The sequence below is a fragment of the Arvicola amphibius genome, chromosome 17, assembly GCF_903992535.2.
Source record: "Arvicola amphibius chromosome 17, mArvAmp1.2, whole genome shotgun sequence".
Lineage (NCBI taxonomy): Eukaryota > Metazoa > Chordata > Mammalia > Rodentia > Cricetidae > Arvicola > Arvicola amphibius.
Window position 1 is genome coordinate 8,202,461 of NC_052063.2, and position 9,254 is coordinate 8,211,714.

Below are 9,254 nucleotides of genomic sequence, written 5' to 3' on the forward strand. Positions count from 1 at the left end.
GGACAAGGAGAAAGAAGGAGGAAGAGGAGAAGGAGGAGGAGGAAGAGGAGGAGGAGGAGGAGGAGGAGGAGGAGAGAGAGAGAGAGAGGAGAGAGAGAGAGAGAGAGAGAGAGAGAGAGAGAAAGAAAGAAAGAAAGAAAGAAAGAAAGAAAGAAAGAAAGAAAGAAAGAAAGAAAGAAAGAAAGAAAGAGGAGATGGAGGATGGAGAAGCATGGATAAGAAGAGAACAGTGGGGAGGAAAGAGGGAGAAAGGAAGCCACAAGCCACACTGTGACTTACCGAAGCTCCCAGAACAAGCTTACTGAATCAGATGGCATCTCTTTTGAGCTGCCATTGTGACTTTTGTGCAATAAAATCAGACACCTCCCCCCCCCGCAGCCGCCCATGCTCATCATGTGCCCTCACAGCTGTTTGGTTCTAGGGCTTTTCCCTTTGAAAGCTGGCATTTCTAGAGCTTTCTCCCATCTCCTCCTGTGGTGCTAATGTGATCCCCAGCATTCCCAAAGGAGACAGTTTCCCACCTTCCCATGCCACGAGAGCAGAAAGTTCTGGGGTTTGCCTCTCTGTCGATTATTCCTTTAGCTTTAGAGAGAACACTCTTGCTTAAAGTCTCTTAGCAGTTTGCTGTGTGGACACTGAGTACTGACTGACCCCAACAAAGTCCTTGAACCCCGCCCCCTCCCTGCATAGCCCCATAAACATTGCTTTCTCACCTCCTCAGCAATATTAGGAGAACCAAGAGCTTTCTGCTTTCTTGAGCCCTAGTCCTCTCTACCTCCCATCAGTGGTACATGCTTCACTCTACATCTCCCTTCTTTTTTTTTGTTCCTAAGTTTTATTTATGAATCAATACAAAACATTCCAGACCAATGCGTCTTAATCCTCATCCTCCTCCTCCTCTTCATCCTGGTTAATCTGGAAGTAAGGCAGCTCATAGCTCTCTTTGCTGTTGGCGACAACACGCAACCAGTCTCGGCGATTGTTCTTCTTCAAATATTTTTTTGGTGAGATATTTCAAATACCTTTTGGAGAAAGGCACCTCGGAAGTGACAGTCATCTTGCTCTTGCTCCGTTCGATGGTTACAACCCCTCCGCCGAGATTCCCAGCTTTGCCGTTCACCTTGATTCTCTTCTGGAGGAACTGCTCGAAATTAGCAGCGTCCACGATCCCATCTTCTACAGGGTGGGTGCAATCAAGGGTGAACTTCAAAACCTGCTTCTTTTTTTTTGCCCCCCTTCGCCACAAGCTTTTTCATGGGCGCCATGGCGGCAGAGGAGGCAGAAAGGGGTGATCTCTCCCTTCTTAAATGCCTCTACTGCTATGGCTCTCATGAGCTCGTTATTGCTGAGCAAGCTTCCTTCATGACCGACCACACTCACAGCCTTATAACCAAAGGCAGTTCTTTTCTTTTATTTCCATTTTTACTGAAATGCAACTTTCAGGAGGTAAACATGAATGGATAGACTTTAGCTATTGTACTCAAAGTACACAGATTCATAATTAACATACACATTGACCATGGTACCCCCTCCCCCATCAAGATGCAAGCCTGGGACATTCCCAGCATCGCACAAGATGATCTTCAGCTAAATCCAAACTTTTTTTTTTTTTTTGAGTTATCAGCATATGAATACGCTAGAGAATGAAACGTTCTCTACCAAATATGTGACTGTGGGTGGGTACCTGAGATTGTCTGGGATGCCCTGATATTCTCACGCCCTTCTGTGTGGGACAGACCCTCTTCTGCATGCAAAGGGCAGACACAGCATTCTGGGATGCATAACCACAGGTGCCTCTCCAGAAGGCCCTTCTTTTCCGTTGTCTCGTTTTGGAGCCAGGGCTTGATGCCGTAACCAAGTTTGTCTTCCGTTTTCCTGTAATCTTCCTGCCTTAACATCCTGAATATTGAGATTACAGTGTCTGCCACCTCACTCAGCCAGAAACACGTTCAGAGACCTCTGTCTGTTCCTACACCATCTCATGGAAGACCCAGAGGAGGAGAGGAGCAGTGTCTGCTCTCACTTCAGAATCCAGTAAACACAGCCACGTAGAGAACAATTGCAGAGGGAAATAAGGTAAAGTTGGCAGAGTTAGAGACTGTGCCCGAGGCTGCAGTGTCCACAGCGGCAGGAGAGTACCTCTCTCACAGCTTGCGTATGTCCCCCGAGCTAACGGGACTCCTACTACGTGTTCAGTGCTATGCTGTGAACATGCAGTAGCAAAGAAGATCTCAGAGGATTTGTGTTCTGGGAAGCAAAGTTGACGAAGCTACAGGACGGAGTATAAAGCGTCGTTAGTGCAGGGTGCACTGGAGGACCGGAGAGGGCGTGTGAACAACAAGATGGGTGGGCACATTTGCTGGACATGGAGTGACTGAGGAAGGAGTGAGTGTGACAGAGAACAAAGGAACTGGGCAAACAGACTGCTACACAGTAAGGGATGGAACTGTCTTTATAATCCCAACTACAGGATAGTGTAGTATTCTTCCCTCCCTCCTTCTCTCTTTCCCTGCCCCTCCTTCTCCCTTTCCCTCTTCCCTTCCTCTCTCTCTCTCTCTCTCTCTCTCTCTCTCTCTCTCTCTCTCTCTCTCTCTCTCTCTCTCTCCCTCCCTCTTCCTCTCCCTCTCCCTCTCCCTCTTCCTTTCCCTCTCTGATTTCACTGTGAGAAATTCAGACTTTCTCTTTCTGCCAACCACCTCTAGATTGTCAGCTTCTAGTGCACAGAGAACAGCTCCCATGTTTCTTTCCAACGTTCCAAAATACTATCTATACTAAGAAGAGCAAACGTGCAATCCTCTAACCTCTTATACCCCTTGGGTCCATGGCACAAGCACTTTCTGACCTTCCTAACACTTCCAGAATTCTAAAGAACTAATTGCACACATCAAAGACCTTACTTCACATTATCGCCATTTTCTTCAGCTTCATTTGCAGCGGTGACCATTCAAGCATATACCAAACCATTAGGGCGTAGCATCCTTCTCCACAGGGAGCATCTATCCACATTGCATCCACAATTGTGAGCTCCACAATATGGACAACACATAGCAGCAAGGACGTGATGCTACAACTATGCAGTGAAATTTATAAGACACACTTCCAGAAAAAAAAAAGAGAGAGAGAAGACAGATTTCCACTTCTCAGCAGCCATTAGTGGCACAGCTATAGACTGTGAGAGCGAATCACTCAAATTGCCAACACTCTACGCCAGCCCAAGCAGGAACCAAAATACATCCTAGACATAAGCACACTAAGTCAGGGATTCTTAAGTGCAATCTTAGAAACACAAATACTCATTCATTTACTTGGTAGGCATTTATTGAAACCATGCTATGTGCTAAAATCAGAAACACAATGGCAAACAAAATTGACTTAAATCACTATTATCAGAAAACCTCCATTTATTAAACATTCATATAAAATGCCACCAAGATGAGTATTATGAATGGAAGCTCCACAGACTATGAGAGGGAAGGAGGCATGGGAGATCACCACACTCATGAGAAACGGACATGGAGCGAGTGACAGAATAGTTCAGGAGCAGCTGGTGGGAGACCTGATGGTAGCAGGGCCATGTGTCCTCTCCATCACCCTTTCCTGGTTGGACCTTCCGGATCTGCAGCCCCCATGCTGAATTTTAGCTAGCTCCGATAGCTGCCTCGTTTACGGATATAGTGATAAAATGAAATCCAAGACACGAACATTGATAGACATAGTTGAGGGTGTCTGTGAGCTACTGAGATGGGGGTGAGGAGAGGGGAAAGGTGGGGTGTGAGGGGTGGATCCCTCAACAGCAGGAACAGGTTCTTCTCCTTCCTAACACCGCCCCACACACCCAAACACTATAGTGTCGACTGTGCTCTTAGAAGAGTTGGCAAAATATTATTTCTTTTGAAAAGCATATAATCAGGTCTATTATTATGGCTATTACTTACAGCTAAAATTAATATTTTGAGAAAAATGGCAGTGATTTCAAAGAAAAGGCGACACCGAGGGGGGTTTTATGTGCCTTACAGAGTCTTGGATTATTTGAATATTACTACTTTTTGCTAATGGACAATCACTCTGACTTAACTTACAAAACACCGAGCAATCAGTGTTGAGAATGACTTCGTTATCGCAGTCCCGCGAAGTTTTCCTGTGCGATGAGTCTGAGACCCTGATGATATTTATTCATTACATTTTTAATGATATATCAGGTTACCATAGCAATTCTGGCTCCCTGGAAACCTTCCTTCTTTCAACACACATTTATTGTGTGCAGCATCAGCAGCCCGATCCTATTGTTTGAGCTGTCTCATTAGCTCCAGTAATCTGAAGCTGTCTCAAAATGTTAAGCAGTAGCAATATATTTTTTAAAAAATACTTATTGAGGAATAACATGGATTTAAGGAAGCAGCTCACCTTCAAATCACCCTTGCTCCACAAGGCTTTCATTGACCCTCCAAGCCACTATCTTTATTAAGTGCAAGCATAGCTGAGGGATTATGTCATTCGTTGGAATAATTAAATATATACTCTTTTATATAGTTACTCCAGCAATTATTTTTATATTGGTCTTTCATCTCCTTAGAGATTATGGCTTCTATAAATTAGATGCTGTTATAATCAGGGCTGTGTTTCCCACAAGCATGTGCTCCCACAGCTGAGACAAAATATCTGACAAAGCAATGTAAGGAAAGGAGGGCTGATTTTGGCTTAGGGTTTAGGCATGCAGTCAGCCATGGCCAGGAAAGCATGAAGGGGACCATGGCTTTCTTTGGAAACAGGATCTTTGCAGGTGACAGAGTCAAGTTAAAGCAAAGTTGCTAATGTGAGTTCCAGCTGAAGATGACCATGCTGTTACCAAAAATTGGTGACTTGGACACAAGACAGGTGTACAGGAAGATAAGAGCAAAGCACGGAGAACATCATGAGACCTGAGGGCAGGGTGTAGATGATGGTTCTGTAAGCCACAGAACCCCAAAGATCACCAGCAGATCCTAGAATTGGCCTGGAAACTTGCAGTAAATTTGTTTACGCAACCTTCAGATGCAACTACCCCATCAACATCTTGAACTCACACCTCAGTTTTATAATGAAAATTTTCACATTTATTTTCTTGGTGCACGTGTGTGTGTGTGCGTGTGTGTGTGCGTGCGCTATGTGTTGAGCATACTTGCATGTGTGTTATGGCATGCATGTGACGGTCAAAAGGACAACTTGTCAGAGTTAGTTCTTCCACCATGAAGATTGAACGCAGATCACCAGACTTAGGGACAAGTTCCTTTATTGACTGAGCCATTGTGCTGATCTTGAATTGGACTTTTATCATCTAGAATTCTACTACAGGAAGTTTCCATTGGCTAAGCCATGCAGTTTGTGGGAGTTTGTTACAACAACCCCATCAAGTAATCAACACTACTGAATTAATATGTGTGCCCATGCTTGAATACAATAATTCCTAACAATAAATAAGACAATTTCAACACAGTGTTCTTTTTTTTTTTTTTTTTTTTTTTTTTTTTTTTTTTTTTTTTTTTTTTTTTGGTTTTTCGAGACAGGGTTTCCCTGTAGTTTCTAGAGTCTGTCCTGGAACTAGCTCTTGTAGACCAGGCTAGCCTCGAACTCAGAAATCCGCCTGCCTCTGCCTCTGCCTCCCGAGTGCTGGGATTAAAGGCGTGTGCCACCACCGCCCGGCCCTCAACACAGTGTTCTTTAATCACTTAATTCATCCACTTGCTCATTTATCTGTTCTATAAACACTGACTGTCACATCTGCCAGGAGTGGCTTTGACATGCCTGGGTGTGAGGATAGAAATATAAAGTAAATAAAACGCAGTTTCCTCTAGGTTCTAGTAATAATTGCCTTTTTTTGTGGCTATTTGCTGTGTCTAGCAAAATTTATGCTAGTTTTTTTTTTTTTGGCCTGCACATTCCCACTTAATCCTTAGCACAAACAAGGAATTATTATCCCACGTTTTCAGAAAAAGGCCAAGTCACTGAGGTTTATCTTGGAGTAAATGACTAGAGATGACAAACGCTTATGATAGGCACTAGAATTGTTGGGGTTTGAAGTCAATGGGAATCCCTCTACTTCATTCTAACTTTTTGAGGTCCTGGAGACACAAAAATCTGTGACTCTGATTCAAGGCGAACACATAGTTAAAAGACTACAATAAAACACAATACTGGTATTCAGAAAAGAAAGAAAATTGGTAGAATCTGATAGAATTAACGGGGGAGGTTTCTTTTGTAATTTACAATGAGGAAATCGCACTTCCAGAGGCAGAAAAGAGTAAAATGATTATGGATACTGAAAATCGTGGGAATGTGAATCTCTCATTATAGATTCCCCACAAGTGTGAGATTTTTGCAATGGTATTCTAGAAGCATCTAAAGTAATGTAAGACCAGATATGGAGGTACTTGTGCAATGCTTTTGGATTTTGTTTGGCATTAAGCAGGGAGCCATTAAAATAATTTAAGCAGAAGAATGCGTTATAAAGTTTAAATATGATGTATATTCAACTAAAAAACCATTCAGGAGATCACTGTAATAGTGGAGAGGTGACAAGATTGAACAAAGATGCAGACTTATGAATGCAGCAGAGATACTATGTTGTAAAAGAAGACACCCTGAGAAGCGGGAGGGCCGTTACATCTTTGTGTGATTGTAGGGACAGTAACACTGCTGTCACATGAAGGGGAAATGGGAGGGTAGGTCGGCCTCTGAAAGAACGCAGATGTGGAGGTATCAACGAGGCAGCTGGAAATGCAGAATTTTGCTGCTGAACAGATGTGAACTAATGCCATGAATTATGGGATAAAATGCACTAATGTGACTGCTGAGGTCTTTCGTATGAACAAGACTGTCGTGGCAAAGATGAGCAACAGAAAGCAAAAGAGAGAAGACAGCTAAAGCTTCATTCTTTCAGACAATTCTTGGCACACAGAAAATATCAACCAAGACCTTGCATTGGGTTCTCAGGGGCGAGGATGAAAAAGAGAAAATTGGCAGGTAACTCAAGGGACAGGAGAGGAGAAGGACTTGGAGGCATCAAGCGAGAGAGCATTTTACAAGTTGGAAGCCAGGCAATGGTATTAAAGGAACGTCTGTAAGGAAAACAGGGTATTTGAGACTGAACAAATATAAGAAATTTACTCAAAAAGAGGAAGGGAAAGGGTATGATTAGAAGTTTGGAAGAAATAGACTGAGATCGTTAGGGGCCTGTGGCATCGTGGAGAGGTCACCAGAGTTGAAAGCAAGCAATTTCAGGATGTTCGAAGCCAGCAGCATAGATGTTACTCTTAAGAGGGTGCTGGTAGGAAAACAGAGGAAAGGAGAAACAGGGAGAGTGAACCAGGGTGCTCTGAGTGATTATTTCCCAGGAGACTGATTCTATTCGCAGAAGTCTGGATTCTATTTTTCTGAGCAATTCGTGGAAAAAGAAAGATAGGGAGGTACTTGTGAGTAAAAGGGGTTGACTAATTAATTGTTCCCTGCACTAAACCATTTCACATTGAGGAGAGCTGAGGGCTGACATCCATGGAAGCAGAGTCTAATGAAATACGACTGCAGGAAAGACACATTTTAAGTAGGACCAGTGTAGAGAGGAAGGAGGAGCAAAATTTGTTCCCAAGTGAATAAATGTCACAATGGAAGGGGCCACCTGAGGGACAAGAAGTGCACCCAGAGTTTGGGTAGTACCTCTCCCACATGCCTGGAAAGACTTTCTTCTATAGGAGAGTCAGGATTATACATCCACTTGTCAACCATCTGTCCCATGACTGATATGAACACTACACGCCGAGCATTGATAGATCATGGAGATGAATAGAGTGTGCCTTTCTCTACGGTTCCAACCTTGTGGCCCTTTTCATGAAACCCAGGATTTTGTTTTCCTCTTTATTTTCGAAGCTCCGGGGAACTCAGCAGTTCCCAACAAATCCAATTGCAGGGAACTTGGCTTTGATTACTATCAAGAGCCTCAAAGGTCCAGCATGCACTGCCCTCCTTTCCCTCCTTCACTGAATACAAATGTGATTAAAAAAAAAATCTGCAAGACAACAAATGTTCCTGATGCAAACATTTGATGATGTTTGATGATGTTCAATGAGAGCAGAAAATGCATTGGCTCTGCTTCCTGGCCTAATGTCAGAAAAGATAAATGTAATCCAAGCCCATGAATTCACTGGAAGGAAGAAAACAACAGAGATCCAACTGCCAGGTACAAAATACAGATTTGGTGCCCAGAAAGGAGGGTTCTCAGAAGGATACTGTTCCGTGTTTGGGATAGAACCCAGGGCCTCACACATGTAAGCAAGTACTCTACCACCAAGGCACATGGCATCTTTGGAAACAGTGGGTCAGATGAGGTGACCGAAATAGGAAGGTTCCTTGTCACCAAGCCTGACCGTCTGGTTCAGTCTGTAGACCTATAGAGTAGAAGGAGAGAAGCAAATTCCTCCAGTTGTTTTATAATCTCTACAGCTATGCTACGGCATGGGAGTTGCCCCCTCTTCTCCTAACACACAGTTACAGATACATATACACACACAGAGAGACACACACACAGACATGCGTACACATATGCGCACACACACGCACACACAAATGCTTTTAATGTAAAAAATAACTATAAGAATGTGAATGTGGGGGACTGGCGGGATGGCTCAATAGGTAAAGATGCTTGTCCCCCAAGTCTAAGGACCTGAGTTTGATCCTCAAGACCCCACATGGTGGAAGGAAACATATCCCATAAGAAGTTGTTCTGTTGTTCTCTCTCTCTCTCTCTCTCTCTCTCTCTCTCTCTCTCTCTCTCTCACACACACACACACACACACACACACACACACACACACAATTAATTAGAATATTGTGGTGGTTTAAATGAGAATGCTCCCCATAGGTTCATATATTTGAATGTTCAGTCTCCATTTAGTGGAACTGTTTGGAAAGGATTGGGAGGTGTGGCCTTGTTGTTGGAGGAGGTGTATCACTGGGCACCATGCCGTGCCTATCTGCTTCCCACCATGATGTCCATAGACTAACCCTCCAAAACTGTAAGCACCCAGTTAAATGTTTCCTTTCATAAAAGTTGCCTGGATCATGGTGTCTCTTCTCAGCAATAGAATAGTGACTTAGATACACATAAAGAATATTATGTGTATCATATATTACAATAGAAATAAAATATTGACTGCAAGTCCTGAGCACAACAGACAGCTGTCCCTGGTGTCACCTCTGCAGGATATAACTTGCCACCCAATCTT

The 9,254-nt window shown here is 43.5% G+C and overlaps 1 pseudogene; it reads right to left on the reverse strand.

The window, feature by feature from the left end:
* Positions 1-876: 876 nt before the first annotated feature.
* On the reverse strand, positions 877-1,265 carry LOC119803608 (annotated as a pseudogene).
* Positions 1,266-9,254: the final 7,989 nt, after the last annotated feature.